This window comes from Chiloscyllium plagiosum, unplaced genomic scaffold, assembly GCF_037043375.1.
Source record: "Chiloscyllium plagiosum isolate Xiang-an unplaced genomic scaffold, Cpla_swu_hap1 HiC_scaffold_18, whole genome shotgun sequence".
Lineage (NCBI taxonomy): Eukaryota > Metazoa > Chordata > Chondrichthyes > Orectolobiformes > Hemiscylliidae > Chiloscyllium > Chiloscyllium plagiosum.
The window spans coordinates 108,667,113-108,694,294 of NW_028270156.1; the positions used below are offsets into that span (position 1 = coordinate 108,667,113).

Below are 27,182 nucleotides of genomic sequence, written 5' to 3' on the forward strand. Positions count from 1 at the left end.
ATTCTGCTAAACTCTGATTGAATTACTCAGTATATCAGGACCTGGATATTCGCGTTGTGTGTGAGTGGGTGTTGTGTTCCAGATAAATCCCATTTGCTGCTTAAAAATTCTCCTTTGAATCATCGCATTCTCGTAAAAGGTCTCCCCAAACCTTCAATGTGTCATGTAATCCTTTTATGATGACGTGATGAGTGTAAGGTTTATTATTCGAATGTGTAATTTTTGTATAAGGATGTCTCAGAGAGGGAGCTGAATATTCTTAAAGGGGAGAATAACCATTTTGAGGGGAGGCTGTTGTTTATTGGTACCAATGGCATAGGAATAGAAGAGTTCACATTATTGGATCATTGGAATCTCTTGTGGGGTAGAATTGACCTCCATCAGAAGGATGGATTGTACTGGCACTGGAAGGGAACAGTTGCTAGTGCTATTCAGGAGGCATTAAACCAGTAAAGGAATGTGGGTAAACCCAGAGAGAGAGTGAGGAAGAGCTAAGTCTGACGCTGGTACAGTTCAGACGTCAAACAGTCAAGGCAGACAAGGGCAAGGCACAGAATGAGCAGTTACACTGCATTTATTTCAATGCAGGAGGCCCGATAGGTCTGGCAGAGGAGCTCAGGGTATGGTTTTGAACATCGCATTGGGATATTATAGCAATTACAGAGGCATGACTCAGGGATGGATAGGACCAGCAGCTTAATGTTCCAGTGTATAGATGCTATAGCAAAGATAGAAAGGGGGCAACAGAGCAAGGGGAGAGATAGTTTTGATTAGGGATAACATTACAGCTGGGCTTCAAGAGGGTATTCCTGGGAGTACATCCAGGCAGGTGATACAGGTGGAACTGAGAAATAAGAAAGGGATGATCTCCTTATTGGGATGGTACTATTGACCCCCCTTCCCCAATAGTCAGCAGGGAGTTGAGAAGCAAATTTACTAAGAGATCACTTCTCTGTAAGAATAGTATGGTTGTGTACAAGACTTGACCTTCTTTGTTATTCATTCACAGGATGAGGGTGTCACTGGCTGGGCCCAAAGGGCAGTAAAGAGTCAACCACATTGCTGTGGGTCTGGAGTTACATGTGTGCCAGATCAGGTAAGGATGGCAGATTCCTTCCCTGAAGGATATTAGCGAATCTGATAAGATTTTATTTCGCAATAATCAACAATGGATTCATGGTCTTTAATAGATTCTTACTTCCAAATTTTTATTGAATTCATATTCCACTCTCTGCCGTGATGGTATCCAAACCCTGGGCCCCAGAATGTTATCTGGGTGTCTGGATTATCCATCTAGTGATAATCTCACGAGGCCATTTGGCAGGGTGAGTGACTGAGGTATCCGTGGGGCAGCACATCAGCACCAAAGATCCCATGGTCTCTGCGGAAGATAGAAAGGGCTGGGGAGGGAGATATATCCCTGGTGGTGGGGTCTGACTGTAGGTAGCGGACATAGCAGAGGTTCATGGACATTAGTGGGTGGCAGGTGAGGACCGGGGGATTATATTCTTATTGTGGTTGGAGGGGTGGGTGGAAGGCGGAGGTACAGGAAGTGGAGGATATGCGTTGGAGTGCATTGTTGATCAAGTGGGAGGGAAATCCGGTCCTTGAACGAGGAAACCTTTCTGGGATGTCCTGGAGTGGAATTGCTTCTGTGGGAGCAGATATGACAGAAGCAGAGGAATTGGGAGTACAGGATCACGTTTTTACAGGAATATACTCGAGGGTAATCAGGAGAGCAAAAAGGGGACTTGAAATATCTCTAGGAAATAGTTTTTAAGGAGAATCCAAAGAGATTCTACAAATACATTAAGGATAAAATAATAACCAGACGGAGAATAGGAATTCTTAAAGATCAACAAGGCCATCTATGGAACAACAGGAGGTGGGAGAAATACTATGCTATTCTATTCTAGAGAGTTTGGAGAAATAAATAGTGATCACTTGAAAAATGTCTAGATTACAGAGGAGGAAGTAGTGGATGTCTTAAACAGTAGCAAGGTTGATAAATCCCTGGGACCTGATCAGGTGTATCCCAGAAATTTGTGGAAAGCTAGGAAGGTGATGGCAGTGCCCCTCCCTGAGGTATTTATATCATTGTTTGTGACAGGTGAGGTGCTGGAAGATGGGTGGCCATTATTTAAAAAAGGTGGTAAGGAAATGCCAGGGAACAAGAGAACAGTCCACCTAACGTCAGTGGTAGGTAAGTTGTTGGAAGGGATTCTGAGGGACAGGATTTACATGTATTTGGAAAGACGAGGATTGATTAAGGATAGTTAACATGGCTTTGTGTGTGGGAAATTCTCTCTCTCTAACTTGATTGAGTTTTTTTGAAGATGTGACAAAGATGATTGATGAAGGCAGACTGTGGACGTTGTCTATATGGACACTGAACGATGTTCCACAAAGCAGACTGGTTAGCAAGGTTAGATAACAACATGAAATGGCGGGAGAACGAGCCATTTGGATACAAAACTGGCTTGAAGCTGGGAGGCAGAGGGTGGTGATGGAGGGTTGCTTTGCGGACTGGAGGCCTGTGAGCAGCATTGTCCTGCAGGAATGGATATTGGGTCCTTAAATAAATGACTTGGATGTGAATATGAGATATGGTCAGTGGGTTTACAGAAGACACCAAAATTGGAGGTGTAGTGGACAATGAAGAAGTGGACAAGTTCAGAATGCAACAGTATCTTGACCAGATGGGCCATTGGAGCGAGGAATGGCAGACTGGGTTCAATTTAGACAAATGTAAGCTGTTGGATTTTGGAAAGACAAATCAGAGCAGGACTTGTACACTTAATGGTAAAGTCCTTGGGAATGTTGCTGAACATAGACTCGCAGGTAGGCAGACTAGTGAAGGTGGTGTTTGGTATGCTTATATTTATTGGCCAATGCATTGAGTACAGAAGCTGGGACGTCAAATTGTGTGGTTGGACAGGACTTTGATTAAGCCATTTCAGGAATTCTGTTTGAAGTTCGAAATTCCCTGTTCTGGAAAGGATGTTGTGAATCTTGAAAGAGTTCAGACAAGATTTACAAAGACTTTGCTAGGGTTGGAGGATTTGGACTACAGGGAGAGGCTGAATAGGCCAGAGTTAATTTCCCTAGTGAGTCGAATACTGAGGGGTGACTTCATGGAGATTTATAAAATCATGAAGGGCATGGATAAGGTGAACAGCCAGGGTCCTTTCCCCCCAGTTAGGTGGGATCAAAATAAGATCACATGGGCTTAGGTTGAGAGGGCAAAGATTAAAAACGGATCTAAGGGGCAAAGTTTTCAAGCTGTGTGTGGTGTATGTGTGGAATGAGCTGCCAGATGAAATAGTGGAAGCTGATACAATTACAACATTTGAAAGGCATCCGATTGGGTACATGAACAGGAAGTGTTTCCAATGATACGGACCAATAGCTGGCAAATGGGGCTCCATTTGTTGAGGATTCCTAATTGGCATGGACAAATTGGACCAAAGGTCTGTTTCTGTGCTGTACATCTCTATGACACTAATAAATTAAAATAAGATGTGTTCCTCTTTTGTGGAGAGCTAGCAGAAGCACAGATAATTGTCCTTGGAGCTGAGAAGGTTAAGCAGTGATTTTGACCAGGTGCAAATTTGTTTCTAGGATATCGAATCTGCAGAGAGAGTGGAATTGTTAATAATGTCACAATTTTAGTAACAATTTTCAGGTAATTGGCAAATAATGTGAACATTTTTTTATTCAGTAAGTTCTGAGTATCTGGAACAGTCTGAATGGCAGCTGGACACAGACTCAGCAGTTATTCATAAACAGATTTGGAATTTTACTTTTTAAGGGAAGATTTGGGAGTCTATGGGCAAATGGGAAAGGGAATTGGGACAGATTTGCAGCATCTCCATAGGGAGAGGGTACATCCCAAATGGGCTGAATAGCCCCAACCCCTGTGCTCTGTGATACTGCCCCATTGACTGTGAATATTGTAACTCATCCCAGGGCAGAGAGAGGGAGGATCCCACCACTCACCTCACAATGGGCCCCGATGATTGATGTCAGCACAGGCCAATAGGGGGTAGAGGGCAGTACTGGAGGACCAGTTTGTCCTCCAACCAATCGGAGTGAATGAGGGCATCCTCAAGGCTGGAACTAAAGAAAGGCACATATCGCAGAGATTTGAGAAACTGGAGGACATGAGATAGGGAGCGTTCTGTGGCTGGTGAGGAAGTATATAAATAAGGAAGAGTTATGAGGCTGGATGAAGTGACAGTGATCGGGAGAGTTGAGGATGGATGAATTTAGAGTTAGTGAGGATTAGAATCATAATGTTATACAGCAAGGAAACAGGCCCTGTGGTCCAACCAGTCCATGCCAACCATAATTCCAAACTGAACTAATTGTACCTGCCTCCGCTTAGTCCACATCCATCCAAATATTTCCTATTTATGTACTTATCTGAATGTCTTTTGAATATTGTAATTGTATTCACAGCTACCACTTCCTCTGGAAGTTCATTTCACACATATATTTTTTTTTTATAAAAACCCTAATGTCTTTTCTCAAATCTTTCTAATTTCTTCTCAAAATGAATGCACCCGAGTTTTGAATCCCTCTCTCCCCCGGCTATTCACCTTATCTACACTCTTTTTGATTTTGTAAACCTCTAATAAGGTCACCCCACAACCTTGTGCATGCTAGTGAAAAAAATTCCCAGCCTATCCAGCCTCTCCTGAAAACACAATCCCTCCATTCATGGCAACATGCTCCAATTTAATAATATCCTTCCTATAACAGCACAAACAGAACTGGACAGAGTATTCCAGAAGAGGCCTCCCCAACGTTCTGTACATCCTCCAACGCAACGTCCCCACTCTTGTACTCAAAGGTGTGAACAATGAAGGTAAGTGTGCTAAGTATCTTCTTAACCGCCCTTTCTACATGTACACAGACTTCAAAGACGTGAACCCCTTGGTCTCTTTGTTCCCATATCACTACTCAAGGCCCTACGTTTATTGAGTGTAAGTCCTACTCTCGTTTGTTTTGTCAGGATGTTATATTTTGCATTTATTCCAATCCAAAAAAAATTTGAGTATAAAGGCAGTAGGAGTATAATTAAGAGGGAAATCAGGAGGCAAAAAAGGGACGTGAGATAGCTTTGGCGAATAGGGTTAAGGATAATCCAAAGGGCTTTTGTTAATACATGAGCAAAAGGCTAACTAGGGAGAAAATAGAGACCCTCAAAGATCAGCAAGGCAGCCATTGTGTGGAGCTGCAGGCGATGGGCGAGATAGGAAACAAGTATTTTGCATTAGTGTTTACTGTGAAGAAGTACATGGGAGATATAGAATGTGGGGAAATAAATGGTGACATCTCGGAAAATGTCCATATTACAGAGGAGGAGGAGGTGCTCATTGAGTGGCTAAGGAGCTGGTGCAGGGGAAAATGATTCACATTTTTGCATCATTGTGATCTCCTCTGGAGTAGAGTTGACCTGCGTAAGAAGGATGGATTGTACCTGAATTGGAAGGTGTCTAATGTCTAGACAGGGAGACTAGCTGGTGATACTCGGGAGGCATTAAACCAGTGAGGGAGTGGGTGTAAACCCAAGAAGATAGTGAGGAAAGAGATATGTCTGAGGCTGGTACAGTTCAGAAGTCAAATAGTCAAGGCAGGCAAGGGCAAGGCACAGAATGAAGTCGGACTGAGCAGTTGCACTGCATTTACTTCAATAGAAGAGGCCTGACAGGGAAGGCAGAGGAGCTCAGGGTATGGTTTTGAACATGGCACTGGGATATTATAGCAATTACAGAGGCATCACTCAGGGATGGATAGGACTGGCAGCTTAATGTTCCAGGGTATAGATGCTATAGGAAGAATAGAAAGGGGGACAAGAGAGGAGGGGGAGTGACATTTTTGATTCGGGATAGCATTATGTTTTTGCTTAGGGAGGATATTCCTGGGAGTACGCCCAGTGAAGTTATTTAGGTGGAACTGGGAAATAAGAAAGGGATAATCACCTTATTGGGGTTTTCTGCATGGATTTTGTCCGGGTGCTCTGGTTTCCTCCCACAGTCCAAAGATGTGCAGGTTGGGTGGATTATCCAGGATGAATTGCCCATAATGTTCAGGGATGTGTAGGTTGGCTGGCCCTGAGAAGTGCAATGTTATAGGAGGAGGTTAGGAGGTTTTCCAGGTCAGTATTAGTATGATGGGCTGAATGACCTGCTTCCACACTGTTGGGAGTCTCTGATAATTCTACAAGTTTTAAAATAGTTACAGAAAATAATATACCAGATCTAAGAGTTAAGGTTCTGAATTGGACAAAGGCCAATTTTGATGGCACAAGGCAAGAACTTTCATCTGGCCCCTCAAGCCTGCTCTACCATTGAATAAGATCAGGGCTGATCTTCTCATGGCCTCTGCTCCACTTTCCTGATCTCTCACCATAACCCTTAATTCTTTTCCTATTCACAAATCTACATTTTGCCTTAAAGGCATTCAAGTTGATAACGTCAAATGCTGCACTCGGCAGGGAATTCCACAGATTCACAACCCTTTAGCTGAAGAAGCTGCTCCTGAACTCAGTCCTAAATCTGCTCCCCCTTATTTTGAGGTAATGCTCTGTAGTTTGACCCACCCCCAGTGGAAATAGCCTCCCTGCTTCTGTCTAATCTACTCCCTTCATAATTTTATTGTTTCCTATCCAACCTCCCATTCTTCTAAATTACAATGACTATAGAACCAGTTTTCTCAATCTCTCCGCATGCACCAATCCTCAACTCCTAACCCAAACTAGTGAACCTCCTCTATACTCCCTCCAGTGCCAGTACATCTTCCTGAAGTAAGGAGACCAAACCTGTACACAGTACTCCAGGTGTGGCCTCCCCAGCACCCTGTACAGCTGCAGCATTACCATCCCTCTAGCAAGGAAGGACAATATTCCCTTCACTGCCTTAATTACCTGCTGCACCTGCAAACCAGCTTCCTGTGATTCATGCACAAGGACACCCAGCTCCCTCTGTACAGCAGCATGCTGCACGTTTTCACCATTTCGTCATCAGTTTGCTGTTAGTCCGACTAAAATGGATGACCTCACATTTCCCAACATTGAACTCCATCTGCCAGATCCTTACCCACCCACATAACTGATCTGTATCCCTGTGCAGACTTACAGTGGCCTCTGCACACATTGCTCTACCTCATTTTTGTATCAAATGTGAACTCTGACACCGTACACTTGGTCCTCAACTCCAAAACATTTGTGTAAATTGCAAACAGTTGCAGTGCCAACACAAATCCAAACACCCATTTATCCCCATTCTTTACATTTTGTTGGTTAACCGATCCTGTATCAATGATAATTACCCATAATGCCATGCATGTTTACCTTATTCAGCAGCCTTTTATGTGGCAACTTATCGAATGCCTTCTGGAAATCCAGGTACACCACATCCACCGAGTCCCCCTTGTCCAACGCACTCGTCGTATCCTCAAGTAATTCTAGTAAACGCGTTAAACGTGACCTGCCGTTCATGAATCCATGCTGTGTCTGCTCAATGAGACAATTTCTACCCAGATATCTCACCACTACTTCCTTGAGAGGTTCAAGCATTTTCTCCACTACAGAAGTTAAGCTAACGGATCCTTTTTGAAAAATAGTGGCACCACATTTGCAGCTTCCAGTCTGTCAAAACCAGATATCCAACAAATTTTAGTGAATTATCACGAGGTCCATTTGTTATTCTCCCCCCCCCCCCCCCCCGCCCCCTTTCCCAACATCTCTTTTAGTCCCTGGGATGCATTCCATCAGAGCCAGGAGACCCATCTACCTTTAGGCTGTTATCTTTCCCAACATTACCTCTTTACTGAGAATGATTGCTTCTGTATCCTCATCTGCCATTGCCTCCATAGGCCTGCAACAATGAGAGTATATAGACAGTATGTTCCTGTTAAGGCCAAGGCTGGTAGGTGTAAAGAGTGCTGCCTGACGAAAGAAATTGAGGGCCTGGTCGAGAAAATGAAGGAGGGATATGGCAGGTACAGAGAGCTATGTTTGTGTGAATCCCTAGAGGAGTGTAGCGGCAGTAGGAGTATACTCGAGGTAAACCAGGAGGGCAAAAAGGGGACATGAGATAGCTTTAGGAAATAGGTTTAAGGAGAATCCAAAGTGATTGTACAAATACACTAAGGACAAATGAGTAACCAGGCAGAGAATAGGTACCCGCAAAAGTCATCAAGGCTGTCTGTGGAACCGCAGGAGGTGAGAGCGATTCTGTATGAGCGGAGAGGTTTTACAAACAAAATGTGCATGTCGGAATACACAAATTTGAACGTTTCAGTCTCGTGTTTTCAGTAAATGGGGAATTGCCTCAGTGTGGCTGCAGGCATGAGTGCACGCCGCCATCTTTATTCAGGGCAAGAATTCACTGGACACGTGCGGAGCCGCCAGCTTTGTAGGGGGCAAGATGCAGTCAGGCGCATGTTCAGCCTTTCTCTGGTACAGAGTCATTGGGCAGGATTTACACAGAACACATTCAAACTCAGAGAAATGGATGTTTATTTCTGGATTTGTTTCGCCATTCATTTAAATGATTTGGTATCGTAAATGAGTTTGCAGGTCATACAAAATTGGAGATATTGTGGATAATGAAGAAGGTTACCTCAGATTACAATGAGATATTGATCAGATGGGGTTTAATTTAGATAAATGTGAGGTGCTGCAGTTTGGAAAAGCAAATCAGGGCAGGACTTGTACACTGAATGGCAAGGCCCTGGAGACGTTTGCGGAACAAAGAGATCTTGGATTGCAGGTTCATAATCCTTGCAAGCCAAGTTGCAGGTAGATAGGATGATGAAGAAGGTGTTCAGTATATTTTCCTTTATTGGTTCGAGCATTGAGTATAGGATGTGGGAGTTCATGTTGCTGTACAGGACATTCGTTAGGCCACTTTTGGAATATTGTGTGCAGTTCTGGCCTGCCTCCTATCAGAAGGGTGCTGTGAAACTTGAAAGGTTTCAAAAAAGAATTACATGGATGTTGTTCGGGTTGGAGGATATGAGCTGTAGGGTGAGGCATAAAAGGCTTGGGCTGTTTTCCCTGGTGTGCCGTAGGCTGAGTGGTGATATGGTGGAGGTTTATACAATCATGAGGGGCATGAATAGAGTAAATGAACAAGGTGTTTTCCCTGGAGTGGTGGTGTCCAGATGTAGAGGGCATTTAGGGTGAACGGAGAAAATTTCAAAGGGACCTAAAGGACAACTCTTTCATGCAGTGGGTGGAATGAGCTGCCAGAGGAAGTGGTGGAGGCTAGTACAATTAAAACATGTTAAAGGCATCTAAATAGACACATGATATGATTAGGAAGCATTTACAGGGATATGGGCCAAGTGCTGGCAAATGGGAATAGATTAGGCTTGGATACCTGGTTGGCGTGGATAAGTTAGACCGAAGGGTCTGTGTCGGTGCTATACATCTCTATGACTGTGGGATCATAACAGCTTACACTGTTCTGCTTTATCTCTGGGCTCCCTCATGACCACTTTGTCAATATCTAGCTTCCTCAGTCTCAAACAATGGGTGTATATTTTTCTGTTTAGTATTTTACTATTACTTTTACAGACATTTTTGTAAGTTAATTTTTCACTGCCGCCCAGCCCCTGACCATGTGCTGCTTATTAATTTTTTTCTGGAAAATCTTTGACAGTCAAGAATTCTTTTTTCCAATAAGCAAATGCATTTTCCTTCCATTTCTAACTATCAAATTCTGCACCATTTTCATTCCCTGTAATCCGTTTTGCACTCCCTGAAACATCGACTGTGTTTCTCCTTCCACAGATACCAGTGATTAATGCCAAAGCCCTGTTGCTTGTGGAGAGGGTGATGTTTGGCTTTCTTGTACAGCTGCAGTTTGTGTGGTGAAGGTGCTCCCACAATGTGGTTGGGTAAGAGACATTACAGAGTATTCATTACAGCAACAGTGATGATCTGAAGGTAATGTCCAAATCAAGAACAGTTTGTAGTTTTATTATCCTGCTTATAATTTCACAAAAATTTAGTGGGAACTTTAGGCATAAGGTCAGAGACTGATGATGTTACGTCAAGTGACCAAAAGCATTGCCAAATAAGCAGACTTTGAGGAATGTCTTAAAGGAGGAAAGCAGACCTGTGAGGTTTTGGCTGCGAATTTCAGAAAATGTTGCTTTGGCAACTGTAAAAGCAGCCACATAGGTTGGATTGCCCTGCGTTGTTGTGTTGAACATGCCTGGGCAATGTTCTACATTGTCGGTAGATGCCAGTGCTGGAGTGGTACTTGGCTCGGTTGGTGGCAAGTTCTGGAGCACAAGCCATCAGTATTATTGCCAGAATATTGACATGGCCCGTAGCTTTTGCACGACTTAAGCATTTCTTGATTTTATTCAAACTGAATCAAACTGGCTTAAAACTCACATCTGTGATGTTGGAAACCACTGGAGAAGGCTGAGATGCATCATCTCACTTTACACTTCTGGCTGCAGATTGCTGCAAATGCTGTCATCTTATCTGGTGCATGGATGTGTGAGGCCCCTCCATCAGTAAAGGTGGGGATATCTGTGATGCTTCCTCCAGTGAGTTGTTTAATTGTCCATCTCCGTTCACAACTGGATGTGGCAGAACTGCAGAGCTCCAATCTGTTCCATTGGTTGTGGGATCGTTGAGCTCTGTTGCTTGCTACTGATGCTGTTTGAAATGCAGATGGTCCTGTTTGGTTACTTCACCAGGTTGGCAATTCATTTTTAGGTCTGCCTGGTGCTGCTCATGGCATGCCCTCCTTTCCTGTCCATTGTGATGGGTGAGAGCAGGATTTACAAACCCATGAAATTACAGATTGTGCTGGAGTACAGTTCTGCTACTGTTGATGTCCACAGTGCCTCAGAGATACCCAGTTTGAGATCCTACATCTCTTCAAAGTCTGTCCCAATTAGAACGGTGATAATGTCACTCAACACAATGGAGGTCTTTCTCAACTTTAAGCCAAGACTTGTGTCTCCAAAAGGAATGTGTGATGGTCACTCTTACTGAGGAGAAAGTGAGGTCTGCAGATGCTGGAGATCAAAGTTGAAACTTTATTGCTGGAACAGCACAGCAGGTCAGGCAGCATCCAGGGAACAGGAGATTCGACGTTTCGGGCACAGGCCCTTCTTCAGGAATCACTCTTACTGAAACTGTCATGGCCAGATGTATCTGTAGCTGGTCAATTCATATCAATGAGATCAAGTATGTTTTTCTCTATTGTTGGTTCCCTCACCACCCGCTGCAGACTTAGATGAACAGCTATATCCTTTAGGACCTGGCCAGTTCAGTCAGTAATTCTGTTGCAGAGGTAGTCTCGATTGTGGACATTGAAATCCTGTACCCAGAGTACGTTTGACACCATTTTACTTCCTCAGTGCTTCCTTCAAATGTTGTTCAACATGAAGTAGAACTGATCCATCAGCCAAGGGAGGACGGGACGTGGTAATCACCAGGAGCCATGAGATTTCCTGGTCGCCGGAGTCAATGCTGTGTACTCCCAGGGCAAATCCTCCCTGTCTGTACACCAATGTGCCACCACCTCTGCCTGGTCTGTCCTGCCGGTGGGACAGGACATATCCAGAGATTTCAGGAGAAAGGGAACACTGTGGATGCTGGAGATCAGAGTCAAGAGTCTGGTGCAGGAAAAGCACAGCAGGTCAGGCTGATGAAGGGCTTAGGCTCGAAACGTCGATTCTCCTGCTCCTCGGATGCTGCCTGACTGTTGCGCTTTTCCATCACCACAATTTCAATATCTTGGGATGGTAATGGTGGTGTCTGGTCATTGTCTGTAAGGGTTGATTTCATGAGTATGACTATGTCAGGCTGTACCTTGATTGGTCTGTGAGACAGCTCTGGACATTTTGGTACCAAAATCCAGATGTTCGTCTGGAAGACATTGCACCATCGAGAGGGCTGATTCTGTGGTTGTATTTTCTGGTGCCTTGTTAGATGCAGAGTGGTCCATCCAGTTTCATTCCTGTGCTGAAACTTTGCAGTGATTATTTCAGTGAGTAGCTGGCTGGGTCACTGTCAGGTTGGCAGGATGTTTTTCGCCATTGACAATGATTTCATGGATCAGGAGATTCCTAATTCCAGTTATTTTTTCTTGAATTCAGATTCCACCATCTGCCAAGATGGGATTCGAACCAGGACTTCAGTCGTTTGTTTTAATATTTTGGATAAAATTTAAATACATTAGGTTTGTTCACTCACTTTAAATATCATTTACCCAGGTTTTGTTTCTTTGTAAACACTGTCCATCCTCCTGTCTCCTCCACTCTCCCCTCTAACAACAAGAGTTTGGAGCACATGGAGTTTCTCTGTCACTAAGACTGAGATAATCCGATCTGCTGCTTCCCTCCCTCCCACTAGCCCACTGAGCCAAACTGCTTCATGTGGTGTTCCCGGTTTTTGTCCAAACCTACATCTTTCTCCAATCTCATCTCATGTCAAGCCTTATCAGAGCTCATCTTGACCCTTTACCCTAATCTCACTAAACCATAGACTTTCCAACTCTCTTTTCTCCTCCTCCTCATCAGTCCCCCTCATCGATTCACAGATATTGTTTCTTGTTCTATCTTTTCTGGTTATGGTCCTTCTCACCCATTCTGTGAAAAACTGACATTTGACCTCACGGTTGTTGGAAAATGCTGCTTCATCTCCACTCTGCCTTTCCTTTCTGAATTCCTTGCATTTGGTGTCCCCCGTGGATCTATCCTTGGCCCCTCCTGTATCACACCTACATACTGCCATGAGGTGACATTGTGCAAAAGTACCATGTTGGGTTTCACATGTACACTGACGATGCCCAGCTCTCCCTCCCCATCATCCCTCTCCATTACTCCACTGTTACTCAGTTATCAAACTGCTTACCATGCTCCCACTACTCGATTAGGTGCAGTTTCCTCCAATAAAACATTGTAATGGTTAAACCCGTTGCCTAACAAGTTCCTTTCCCTTACTGCTGAGCGCCTCCCTCTCACTGGGAACTATGCAGCAGAACTAGACTCATCACAATACTGCTGTTGTCTCTGACGCGAAGCTGACCTTCTGATTAGACATCTACACAATCCCAAACACCAGGAATTCCAATCTTTAAACCGTTGCTTATCTCCTCCTCATCTCGGCTCCATTGCTACTGAAACCCCTTACCCGTGTCTGTGTTGCTTAAACTTGACGAACCCAAAGCAGAACCATTGATTCTGTGTCTGGCTCAGAATCTGGTTTCAGATCCCCCCCCCCCCCCCCCCCTCAGTATTTACCCTCAGACACATCAGTATTTATTCGGTCAAACCCCTGAAGAATCTGGTGGTGCAGTCTGATTGTAGCTGGTGGAAATGATAGAAGATGATGTGTTGTATCTGGGTGGAAGGTAAGGACTTGGTGGAGGGGGGGGGGGGGGTTCTCTCCTTGTTGCAGTTGGAGATGTGGGTTTCAAAGGCAGAGGTGCAGGAAGTGGAGGAGGTACATTGGATGGTATTGACCACATGGGAGGGGAAATTGCAGTCCTCGAAATATGGGGCCATTTGGTATGTTCTGGCTTCACTGGGAAACAGCACTAAGCATGAGATAGAGATGTTGGCCAGGGAACAGGCTCGTGTGTTTAAAGTGGCAGGCAGCTGGAAGCTCGGGGTCTGTTTTTGCAGCAGAACGTAGATCATCAGTTGTCATTTCGGCCACCTCCACTGAGATGCTGCCAGACACAGGTTTCTGTCCCCTCCATTAACAGCTATGCACCCTCCCAGCCAGATCGTAATCCACTCATTTTTCTTTCCAAATGTTCCAGTCTCTCTTAGGGTTCTGTCCCTCCCTGTTATTTACACTTTAACCCCTATCTCCTGCAATACAAAGATATGCAGGTTAGTTGAATTGGCCAAGCTAAATTTCCCATAATATTCAGGGATGTGTAGGTTAGGTGCATTAGTTAGGAGAAATATACAGTAGTAGGGTAGGGGAATGGGTCTGGGTGGGATACCCTTCGGAGGGACTCTGTGGACATTTTGGGCCATGCTGTCAAGATTCTAATTTTCCCTGCTCCCATCTGTTCTGAGGAAGGGCCACTGGACAGATTTCTGTTCCCAGATGCTGCCAGACCTGCTGAGCTTTCCCAGCACCTTCTGCTTGTTGTTCCTGATTTGACATCATCCATACACCTTCTGGGTGTGATTCAGACAGGGGGAGGATACCACCACTGACCTCACAATGGGGTCCAGCTGATTGATGGCAGCTTCGGGCCAATAGGAAAAGGTGGTGGGACTGGTGGACCAAGTGGAACCAGCTGGTCATCCAAACAATGGGAGTGAATGTGGGGCGTGGCCAGTGGGATGACACGTCACCAGTAACTCAGCCGATGCTGTGCCACGTGACTCGGCCATTGGTGAATGTGGGAGACGCAAACAGGGAAGGGGAGAGTGGCCTCAGAGACAGGGAGATAATGAGTCACTTTAGAATGGGAAGTTTTAATTACACTCTGTGCGGTTTGTAAGTCTGAATTAGAAACTCTTAATCCCGCGTTTGCAGCAGATGGGAAAATGGCTGCGGCCCTCAGGCGGTGAAAGGTCCTGGGATATGGCCGCCATTTTTATTGGGGGTAAGGTACAGTGAGGCGCATGTGCCGAGGATGGAGGGGGTGGGGCGTGCAACTTGAAGAGAGGCATTTACACATCAAGCACATACCAAGAAAAAAAGTATGTCTTTATATTCTTCCTGTACTGACTGTGAGTTTTGTTTTGTGAATTCATTTCATAGGATATTAAATCAGAATAATTGAGGCTGGGATCTCAAAAGCAAGTTTTTACAGTCAATAGAGTCATCAGGATCTGAATATCATTGGCATTTAACTGTGGAAGGAGAAAGGTTTGTCTGTTCTGTTTGTGGGAAGATATCTCCAATATTTTTGTTGAGCAGAAAGATGTACAAATTCGTGGTTGGATCACCCTATGGGTGTGTGCTCTGTTCTGGGCGCTGCAGCTGAGGAAGGAGATATTGGCCTGAGAGGGAGCACAGATTTATCCAAATTACACCTCGTCTCTTTGTAAGAACTCTCAGATTTAGACCCAACCACCCACTTCATGAAGCTAACATGTAAACTTCATGTTTTCAATTACCTGCAAACTTCCCATTAAAAATCCTTTTGGACTCAAATTCCAGTACCTTTTCAGGTGGAATGTTCCAGCTTCTGACAACTGTCTGTTCATTCAGAAACTGCTGACGTCCATGTTGACTCTGGGGTTACAAAGGGCTGAATTGAAAGATGAAGTGCTGTTCCTGAGCTCCCATTGAGATGCATTCGAACAGTACAGGAGGCTGAGGGCAATGTAGGTATGAGCAGACAATGAAGATGACAGGGCTGCAACTGTGAGGGCTGCTTGGCTCAATGAGAGTGTTCTGGAGTTGGGTGTAAACAGACTGATGTGAGACAGGGAGAAGGTGAAGCTGAAACTCAGTTTTAGTTCAGGCCCTTCAGATATTCACATGGTTGAAACTTTATTGCTGGAACAGCACCGCAGGTCAGGCAGCATCCAGGGAACTGGAGATTCGACGTTTCGGGCACAGGCCCTTCTTCGGGAATGAAGAAGGGCCTGAAGAAGGGCCTGTGCCCGAAACGTCAAATCTCCTGTTCCCTGGATGCTGCCTGACCTGCTGTGCTGTTCCAGCAATAAAGTTTCAACTTTGATCTCCAGCATCTGCAGACCTCACTTTCTCCTCGATATTCACATGGTCCCAATGTGAACAGCCAGTTTATAAGTGATACCTGCGGAATATTTGTTAACAGTTTTTAAAGTATTTTGCCTGAGGGCAGTTGAGAGTTAACCACATTGCTGTGGGTGTGGAGTCACATGTTGGCCAGACCAGGTGAGGATGACAGTTTCCTTCCCGACAGGACATTAGTGAACCAGGTGGGTTTCTAACAATCGACAATAGTTTCATGGTCATCATTCACCTTTTCATTCTAGATTGTATTGAATTCCGATGCCACCATCAGCCATGTTGGGATTCTATCCCTAATCCTCGGAACACTGTACATATCACTCATCTGGCAGGAATACCATTAAGCCATTGCCTCCCTCTTTAGCAATGTTTAAAAGAAAGTTCCATCATTCTCGGTGTACAATGTGAGATAAAATACTGCAACGTCCATGTGTCAGCCTCTCCGAAAGGTCAATCAACAGAAATTTGTTTGGGGCCAAATATTTCACTTTTTTTGGGGGGTTTATTGAACAAAAATGAATCCAAGTAAAAATCTTCTGCCACAGACATGTAATTTCTGAAGCCGGAGGGTGATTACAGAGACAGGGAGTGTTGTGGGCCCAGAGGGGGATTGTTGTCCAAACATCACTGTGGTGTACATGGACTGCAGCATTTCAGGGAGGCGGTTAACCACCACTTTCTCCAAGACAAGTAAAGGTGGCCAATAAATACTGGTCTGGGCAGCAAAGGCAACCCCCAGTGAATAAAACCAAACAGTGACCCCTCTGAGCTGACTTGCTGTGAAGTTAAAAACCTCTCTGGAAATGGAGTGGGCAGAGAAGAGAAACAGTGACATTTCACAGCTGCCCTCAGAGAGACCTCGCCCTTGGAAGTACTCCGAGCCGGGGATCGGCTCAGTGAGTTTCAGTCTCTTCAAATATCTTAGTCGGTTTTATTTTATTCAATCTACAATCGTGAGTAAGGTGAGGATTTCTTTTTAATGTCTTAGGGTCTCTTGATTAAATGTTTAAGATATGAAACATAAGCATTAAGTTATTCCCGGGCAGTATTTTTCGAGCAGTAAGACTGTGCCTTTGTTTTGGTCTGTAGATTGTTAAGGCGGAGAGATGGCCTTTGTAGAGTGGCGTGCTTTTCCTGTTGGATGTGGGAGATTAGGGAGAGTTTCAATGATCCTGATAATTATGTCTGTAGCAAGTGTGATTGCATATCCTTTTGGATCGCATGGATTGGTGGAGGAGTGATTAAAGGCAGTGAGAAATTGACAGGAGCCGGGGGGTGTTATAGGTGGCAGTGTCAGGAATGCAGGATACTGCAGATACAGTCAGGGAGATGGGTTACGGCCAGGAAAGCTAGGAGGGGTAGGTCGGTACTGCAGGAGTCTCCTGTGGCTATCCCCATCTCAGACAAGTATACTGTTTTGGAAAATGTAGGTGGTCATAGACTTTCAGGGGAATGTAGCACTGACAGTCAAGTTACTGGTACTGAGACTGGCTTTTAACATAATATGAGGTATATCCAGTTCCACACGATCGATGGTGATAGGGGACTCTCTAGTCAGGGGCACAGTCTGCTGTTTCAGCAGCTGACAGTGAGACATCAGGATGGGGTGGTGCCTCCCTGGTGCCAGTGTCAAGGATGTCTCACAGAGGGAGCAGAGTATTTTCAAAAGGGAAAATAACCAGTGAGAGGTCATTGGACATTGGTAGCAATGGCATAGGAAGGGAAAGCATGGGATCCCGACGAGCAGGGAGATTTGTTTCTGCCACTCGGAAGGCATTAAACCAGTGAGGAAGTTGGGGTAATCCTAAAGAGATAGTGAGAAAAGAGGTGAGTCTGAGGCTGGTACTGTTCACCAGTCAGACTGTCAAGGTAGGCAAGAGCAAGTCATAGAATGAGGTGCGACGGACCAGTTGCACTGCATTTATTTCAGTGCAAGAGGCCTTACAAGTCAGGGAGGCAGGCTCAGGGTATGGTTTTGCACATGGCACTGGGATATTACAGCAATTACAGATGCTTCACTCAGGGATGGATAGGACTGGCAGCTTAATGTTCCAGGGTATAGATGCTATAGCAAGGATAGAAAGGGGGCAACAGAGCAGGAGGAGAGGTGTTTTTGATTAGGGATAACATTATGGCTGGGCTTTGGGAGGATATTCCTGGGAGTACATCCAGGCAAGTTATTTGGTTGGTACTGAGAAATAAGAAAGGGATGACCATCTTAATGGTATTATAGACTCTCTCCCAATAGTCAGCGGGGAATTGAGACACAATTTTACCAGGCGACCTCAGTTATCTGTAAGAATATTATGGATGCAATGATAAGGGGTTTTAACTTTACCAACATAGCCTCGGAGTGCTGTAGTATTAAGGGCTTGGATGGAAAGGTATTTGTTCAGTGTATACGAGAACATTTCAGAATCAGTTTGTAGGATGTACCTACTAGAGAAGGAACAAAACCTGACCTGTTTCTTTATTCATTCACAGGATGAGGCTGTCACTGGCTCGGCCAGCATTTATTGCTGCGTTTACCCAGAGGGCAGTTAAGAGTCAACCACGTTGCTATAGGTCTGGAGTCCCATGCAGACCAGGCCAGGTAAGGATGGCATTTTCCTTCCCTAAAGGTCATTAGTGAACCACATTGGTTTTTCCAACAATTGACAGTGGAATCCTTGTTGTCACTAGATTATTTTTTCCAGATATTTATTGAATTCACTTTCCAAAACCTGCCGTGATGGGATTCAAACCCGGGTCCCCAGAACCTTATCTGGGTCTCTGGATTAACTGTCTAGCGATAATTTCACTCCGTCATCACTGCCTCTTAGGAAATGAGGCAGGGTGAGTGACTGAGGTATCAGTGGGGCAGCGCATCAGCACCAAAGATCCCACAGTATTGTGGCTCAGTGGTTAGCGCTGCTTCCTCAGCACCAGGGACCTGGGTTTGATTCCAGCCTCGGGCAACTGTCTGTGTTGGAGTTGGCACATTCTCCCCAGTGCTGAAAATGTGTTGCTGGAAAAGCGCAGCAGGTCAGGCAGCATCCAAGGAACAGGAGAATCGACGTTTCGGGCATAAGCCCTTCTTCCCATAGTGTCCAGATGCAGTATATGAGGTTTTGGGATGTGCAGGCAAATCTCTGCTTGATGTGAAAAGATCCTTTTGGGAACTTAGACAGATGTCAGAGGGAGGTGTGGCCGCATGTTTTACATCTCCCATGGCAGGAAGGGAGGGTCAAGGATGTGGAGCGTGGGTTGGTGGGAGGGTGTGGACCGAACAAGGAAGGCGCAGCGGGAATGGTCTCTGCGGAACGCAGATAAAGGTGGGGAGGGAAATATGTCTCTGGTGGTGGGGTCTGACTTTAGGTAGCAGAAATGACAGAGGTTAATGTGCTGTATCTGGAGATGAGTGGGGTGGAAGGTGAAGACCGCAGGGTTATATTCTTTATTATGGCTGGAGGGGTGGGGTAAAGGCGGAGGTGTGGGAAGTGGAGGGTATGTGTTGATCAAGTCAGAGGAAATTTACAGTCCGTGAAGTAGGCCTTTCTGGGATGTCCTGGAATAGAATCCAAAGAGATTAAACAAATATATGCCAGACAAAAGATTAGCTGGACCAGAGAATAGGACCCCTTAAAGGTCAACAAGGCTGTCTATGGAACCACAGGGAGTGGGAAAGATATGCAAATATTTCAAGTCATTTTTACTGGAGAAGTATATGGAAGCTCGAGAGTTTGGAGAAATCAACAGTGATAACTTGAAAAGTGTCCATATTACAGAGGAGGTGGTACTGGATGTCTTAAATCGCATCAAGGTGGATAAAGCCCTGGAAAATGATCAGGTGTATTCTGGAACTTTCTGGAAATCTAGTGGTGATTGTTGGGCCTCTCCTGAGGTAAAAGTGAGGTCTGCAGATGCTGGAGATCAGAGCTGAAAATGTTTTGCTGGAAAAGCGCAGCAGGTCAGGCAGCATCCAGGGAACAGGAGAATCGACGTTTCGGGCATAAGCCCTTCCTGAAGAAGGGCTTATGCCCGAAACGTCGATTCTCCTGTTCCCTGGATGCTGCCTGACCTGCTGCGCTTTTCCAGCAACACATTTTCAGCTCTCCTGTGGTATTTGTATCGTTGATAGCGACAGGTGAGGTGCCATTATTTTAAAAAACTGGTAAGGAGAGGCCGTGGATCAAGAGAACAGTGAGCCTGAAGTCAGTGGCAGGCAAGTTGTTGGAAGGGATTCTGAGGGACAGGATATCCATCTATTTTGGAAAGGTAAGGAATGACAGGGAGAGTCAATGTGGCTTTGTACGTGCACAATTGTGTCTCACTAACTTGACTGAATGTTTTGAAGTGACAAAGAAAATTGATTAATCCAGGCGGTGAACGTTGTTTATATGGACATTCAACAAGGTTCCACAAAGCAGACTGGTTAGCAGGGTTAGATAACATGGCATGCAGGGAGAGCAAGCCATTACAAAACTGCCTTGAAGGTAGGAGACAGAGGATGATGATGGAGGGTTGCTTTGCGGACTGGAGGCCTGTGAGGAGCAATGTGCTGCAAGGATGGATATTGGGCCCTTAAATAAATGACTTGGATGTGACTATATGAGGTATGGTCAGTAGGTTTACAGAAGACACCAAAATTGGAGGTGTCGTGGACAGTGAAGAAGGTTAGTTCAGAATACAACAAGATCTTGATCAGATAGGCCACTGGGGCGAGGAATGGCAGACGGAGTTCAATTTAGATAAATGTGAGCTGTTGTATTTTGGAAAGGCAAATCAGGGCAGGACTTATACACTTAATGGTAAAGTCCTGGGGAACATTGCTGAACAAAGAGACCTTGGAGTGCAGGTTCATAGTTCCTTGAAAGTAGAGTCACAGGTAGGCGGGGTAGTGAATGCAGCATTTGGTACCCCCCCCGTTATTGGTCAATGCATTGAATGCAGCTGTTGTGACGTCATATTGTGGCTGGACAGGGCACTGATTAAAGCCCTTCTGGAATTCTATTTTCAGTTCCAATCTCCCCGTTCTTGGAATAATGTTGAGAAACTTGAAAGGGTTCAGAAAATATTTGCAAGGATTTTGCCAGGGTTGGACGGTTTGAGCTATTGGAAAAGGCTTAATAGATTGGGACTATTTTCCCTGGAGAGTTGGAGGCTGAGAGGTGATCTTATAAAATCATGAAGGGCATGGATAAGGTGAGCAGTCAGGGACTTTTTCCCAAGTTCGTTGGGTCCAGAACTAGATGGTACAGGCTTAAGGTGAGATGGAAAAGATGTAAAAGGGATCTAAGGGGCATCTTATTCATGTTGAGGGCATTGCAAGTATGGAATGAACTGCCAGAGGAAGGGGTGGAGGCTAGTACAATTGCAGCATTTAAAAGGCATCTGATTGGGTACATGAAGAGGAAGGTTTTAGAGGGATAAGGGTGAACCGCTGGCAAATGGGACTTCATTAACACACTCCGTTATTGGTCAATGCATTGAATACAGAAGCTGGGACGTCATACTGTGGCTGGACAGGACGTTGAATGAGCCACTTCTGGAATTCCGTTTTCAGTTTGAATTTCCCCGTTCTGGGAAGGATGTTGTGAAACCTGTAAAGGTTTGGACAAGATTTACAAAAACGTTGCCAGGATTGGAGGATTTGACCTACAGGGAGAGGCTGAATAGGCTGGGGCTATTTTATCTGGAGAGTCAAAGACTGAGAGGTGACTTCATGGAGATTTATAAAATCATGAGGGGCGTGGATAAGGTGAGCAGCTGGCGTCCTTTTCCCTCAGGTTAGGTGCGTCCAAAACGAGAGCACATGGGTTGAAGTTGAGAGGGCAAAGATTTAAAAGGGATATAAGTGGCAACGTTTTCAAGCTGAGTGTGGTGTGTGTATGGGAGGGGCTACCAGATGAAGTAGTGGAGGCTGATCAAATCACAACATTTAAAAGGCTTCCAATTGGGTACATGAATAAGAAGGGTTTCGATGGATACAGGCCAATAGATGGTAAATGAGAATCCATTAGTTTAAGATTCCTTGTTGGCACGGACGAATTGGACCGAAGGTCTGTTTCTTTGATCTTAATAAATTAAGATGCATTCCTCTATTTTGTGGAGAGCTAGCTGAAGCACAGATAATTATCCTTGGAGCTGAGAAGGTGAAGCAGTGATTTCGATCTGGTGCAGATTAGGTTCCAAGATCTTGAATTTGCAGAGAGAGAGAGGGATTGTTAACACTGTCACAATTTTTAGTAACTACTTTCAAGTAATTGGCAAATAATACAAGGTGAAAATGTGAACACTATTTTACTCAGTAAGTTCTGAGCACCTGGAACAGTCTGAACGACACAGATTCAGCAGGTATTCTGAAGCAGACTTGGAATTTACGTTTTAAGGAAAGATTTTGGGGGGCTGTGGGCACATGGGAGGGGACTTGGGACAGACTTGCAGCATCTCCAGAGGGAGAGTACAGCCCCAATGGGCTGAATAGCCCCCAGCCCCTGTGCTCTGTGATACTGCCCCATTCACTGTGAATTATGAAGCTCATCCCAGGGCAGAGAGAGCGATTAGCCCTCCACTCTCATCACAATGGGGCCCGGCTGATTGATGGCAGCTCTAGACCAATGGGAGGAGAGTCTGTGTGGTCCTGCAGCCAATGGGATTGAATGAGGGGTGTGGCCAGCAAGACAACACCTGTCCATGAGCTGTGCAGGTGCAGTGTCACTGTTTGGGGTTGGGAGAGACAGCAGAGACTGGGACAGAGGCTGTTGGACCTGAATTACAAACTCCCGGTAAATTAAAACAAAAAGAACTGCGGAAGATGTAAATCAGAAACAACAACCAGGAGGTTATGGAAAAGCTCAGCAGGTCTGGCAGCATCTGTGAAGAGAAATCAGAGTTAAAGTTTAAGATCCGGTGTCCCTTCCACAGAACAGATGTTACTGAGAATAAAAGTCAGTTTATGTGCAGGAAATAGTGTGGGGGAAGGATAAAAGGAGTAAAGGATAGATGGGGATAGAGTGAGAAGAACAGTTGGATAAAGGATAACCATCTGGCTGGGGGAGGGTGACGAGCTGTTACTGGAGACCGTTAGTGGCTAACCATAGGTCATGTGTAATGGCAGGCTGTGAGAACAAGGCCTGGTGTGTGGGGTAGGGGGCTACGACACGACGTTGTTAACCTATGGTTAGCCACTAACTGTCTCCATTGTAAGCTGTTGCCCACCTATATCACTCCACAATTGAAGCTGCCGAGGACACAAACCTTTGGAATATCCTCCCGAACCCCCTCTGTCCGCCTTAAAGATGTATCTAAAAATCGTTCTCTTTAATCAACGTTTCCATCATTCATGAAGCATTTTTGGAGATTTGTCAGTGTGAAAGGCTCCATACAATGCAGGTAGTTGTTGTTATTGTCTGACATCAGGAGAAACAGGGATGAGCCCTCTCCTTCTTACACCTGATGAACAACAGCAAAAGCAGGAAGCACTGAGCATGATCCAGCCCACAATGGGCCTCGGATTATTGATGTCAGCGCAGGACCAATAAGAGTGGGGGAACGGGGGCTAGAGGTGCTAGTTGGGCCTTCAACCAATCGGAGTGAATGAGGGGCGGGACTATACTCAACCACATGATAAACTTCACTGACAGCACAGTGTTGTTGTGGCCAAGGCATTGGCAATGTGTGAAGGTGCAGGGCAGGGGAAATGAAAGACCTATTGACCAGGAAGAGGAGGAAATTTTCATGGTATGGGATGAGAGGTTTTACAGAACTTAGTGCACATTCTAAAACGCAAATTTGAAAATTCCAAATTCTGCACCATTTTCCCTCCCTATAATGCATTTTGCACTCCCTGAAATATCAACTGTGTGTTTCCCCCTCCACAGATACCAATGATCAGTGCCAAAGCCCCATTGCCTGTGGAGAAGGTGATGTTTGACTTCCCTGTACAGCTGCAGTTCGTGTGGTGAAGGTGCTCCCACAATGTGTTTGGGTAAGAGCTGTTTTAGATTATTCACTCAGCGACAGTGAAGAGTTCACAATGTATGTGCAAATCATCAATAGTTTTTTTTTTTTATCATGTTTATAATTCCACAGAAATACTATTGAGAACTTCTGACATAAGGCCACAGATGGGGATATTAGGTCAGGTAATCAAAAGAGTTGCCAAATAAGCAGGTTTTCAGGAATACCTTAAAGGAGGAAAGCAGGTCTGAGGGCGTTCGGGTGGGAATTCCAGACCGTGTTGCCTTGGCAACAGTAGAAACAGCCAGACAGGTGAAGCAATGAATAAACACATCGTTGGGAGTCTGAAAGAAAATGAGCTGTCGGGGTCTCACAGGTTGTGTGGTGCAGGGAGACATGGATGTTCACAGCCAGGATTTACATCAAAGGTGAGAATTTTAAATTGTTGCTTGTTAATAGGAGCCTTTGGATGGATCAACAAGTTTTGGTACAAGTGAGCACGAGGGCAGTAGGGTTTTAGATACTCTTGAGATTACATGTAAGTTGAATGTGGGAGGTTGGCCAGGAGTGTGTTTGGATAATGAAGCCTGGAGATAACACAGGGATAGACGAGTATTTCAGTAAATGAGCTGAGACTAGGGTGGAGTTGGGTGATGTCACTAATGTAGGAATAGTGCTTTTGGAGTTGGGCTGCTCCTCCTCTTCATCACTCCCCCTCCCCAATTCACAGATATTGTTCCTTGTTCTATCTGTCTGTCTTTTCTGGTTATGTCCTTCTCTCCCATTCTGCTGAAAACTAATATTTGACCCCACCGTTGTTGGAAAAACCTGCTCCATCCCAACTCTCCCTTTCCTTTCTTAATTCCTTGTATTTGGTGTCCCTTAAGGATCTCTCCTCGGTCCCTCCTGTTTCTCATCTACATACTTCCAGGAGGTGACATTGTCCCAAAGCACCGTGTTAGGTTTTACATGTACACTGAAAATGCCCAGCTCTCCCTCACCATCATCGCTCTCCATTACTCAGTTATCAAACTGCTCATCACACTCCCACTACGCGATTGGCTGCAATTTCCTGCAAAGGAACGTTGCAATGGTTAAAGCCATTGTCTTCAGTTGCTATTACAAATTACTTTCCCTTATTGCTGAGCCCCTCCCTCCCACTGGGAACTATCTGAGACAGAACCGCACCCTTCACAATATTGCTCTCATATCTGACCCCAAGATGACCTTCTGATCAGACATCTACACAATCACAAACACCAGGAATTTCAAACTCTTAAAATGTTGCTTATCTCCACCTCACCCCAGCTCCATTGCTACTGAAACCCCTGACCTGTGTCAGTGTTGCCTTAAACTTGACGAATCCAAAACAGAACCCGTGATTCCGTGAGTGACCCAGAATCTGGTTCCAGACTCCCTCATGATGGGAAACATCCGCTCAGTATTTACCCTGTCAAACCCCTTAAGAATCCTACATGTTACAATGCGATCACCTCTTATTCTTCCCAAATCCAGTAAGTAGAGACCCAATTTCTTCAGCCTTTTCTTAAAAGATAATCCCTGCAATCCAGGGTTCATCCCAGTCAATTTTCTGTGAAATGCCTCTGATGAAATGACACATTTCCTTAAATAAAGGGACCAAAACATCTGTCATTACTCCAGATGTGGTCTCCGTCGCACTTTATAAAGTTACTCTCGGGTATATACTCCAAACAACTCCGTTTAAACTTGCACAGATTTTGTTGGAAATGCTCAGCAGATCATGCAACATCTGTGAAGAAAAAATCAGTTAAAGTTTCGGGTCTGGTCACCCTTCCTCAGATACGTTAACTCTAATTTCTTTTCACAGATGCTGCTAGACCTGCTGAGCCTTTCCAGAAACTTCTGTTTCTCTTCCTGGTTTACAGCATCTTCAGTTGTTTCGGTTTTCATATCCTTTAAACTTGCCGTCTCTCCTCTAGAATTTGTCATTTCCACCTTGGAAAAAAGATTCATATTTGTTTGGTCTCCCCTACCCTGGGAAAAAAGAAACCATGACTAGTCACCCTATCATTGCTCCTCATAATTTTATAAAGTTCGATAAAGCCACCTAAAATGTCCAGTGCTGCAGGGAAATAGCCTCAGCCTATTCAGCCTCTCCCTATGGTTCAAATGTTCCAATAGTGGCAACACCCTGGAAAAACTTTTCTGAACTCTTGCAAGTTTCCCAACATCTTTCCTATAGCAGGGAGACTGGAATTGAAAGCAGTATGGGATTCCAAAAGTGGCCGAGCCGATCAACTGTACACCCGAAACATGATCTCCCAACTCCGATACTCAACGCACTACCCAAAAACAGCTAGCATACCGCACACCACCTTCACTGACCTGTCTACCTTCAACCCCACTTTCAAGGAACTATCCACCCACACTGCATGGTCTGTTTGTCTGTCAACACTTCCCACGAACTTGTCATTAAGAGGTTGAGTCCTATTCTGGTAACATCTTTCTGAAATCAGGGAGACCACAATTGAATGCAGTATTCTAAAACTGGCCTCACCAATGCCCTACTCAGCCACAACATGACCTCCTAATCCCTATACTCAGTGATAGAATCCCTACAGTGTGGAAGCAGGCCTTTCGGCCCATGAGACCATACCAACCATCGGAACAGCATTCCACCCTAACTCTGTAACCTACCATTACCCAAAGCTAATCCAGCTAACCTGCATGTCTTTGGATTTGTGGGCGGAAATTAAGAGCACCCAGAGGAAGCCCACGCAGACACACAGGGAGAATGTGCAAACACCACACAGAGAGTGGAATCGAATCGAATCAACACATTCCATTCAATGTTAGTGACCCAAATGCCACTTTCAGCACCTGATCTCCCTGAAACTCTACTATCCAAGAACTATACAGTTGTTCTGAGCCCTCCAGAGGGAATTAAGGTGAGGAGGAGAAAACAGGAACAGGGTTGAGTTTTAGATCTATAAAATAACTCTCCATCTTCCCCCTCTGCTCCCCCCGTCTCTTCCGCTCTGTCTGCTCCCCCCCTCCATCTCCCCCCACTCTGTCCGTCCCTCCCCTCTGTCGGCCTGTTCTACCACCCCACCCCCGTCGGCCTGTTCCCCCTTTCTGTCAGCCTCCCCCCGTTCCCCCTGTCTGTTCCCCTCCTCTCTAATCCCACTTTCTGTCCCCACCCGTCTCTGTGCCGCCCTCTCTGTCACCCCCCCTCTTTCCCCAGCCATTTCTGTCTCACCCCTCTCGATCCACACACCCCCTGTCTGCCTACCCTCCCTCCCAGTCCCCTAGTTCCGTACTCCCCCACTGCAGGGCAAATATCTTGTCTATTTACCGTATCCATGCCCAGCCTGATTTTAAAAATCTCTTTCAGGTCACCATTCAGCCTCTGACGCTCCAGGGAAAACAGCCTATCCAACCCTGGCAACATGCTATCATTCTTTTCTGATCTCTTTAAAGGTTAAGAACATCCATCTGATAGGAAGGAGAACAGAATGATATGGAA

The 27,182-nt window shown here is 45.2% G+C and overlaps 1 long non-coding RNA gene across 1 annotated transcript in view; it reads left to right on the forward strand.

Moving 5' to 3' along the window:
• Nucleotides 1-987: 987 nt before the first annotated feature.
• LOC148147151 (uncharacterized) overlaps nucleotides 988-27,182 on the forward strand; it is a 34,421-nt gene continuing 8,226 nt past the window's right edge. The window contains exons 1-4 of the long non-coding RNA XR_015760067.1: nucleotides 988-1,096; nucleotides 14,771-14,878; nucleotides 18,218-18,326; nucleotides 23,596-23,702. This is a non-coding gene — a long non-coding RNA (uncharacterized LOC148147151). The remainder of the gene's footprint in view (nucleotides 1,097-14,770; nucleotides 14,879-18,217; nucleotides 18,327-23,595; nucleotides 23,703-27,182) is intronic.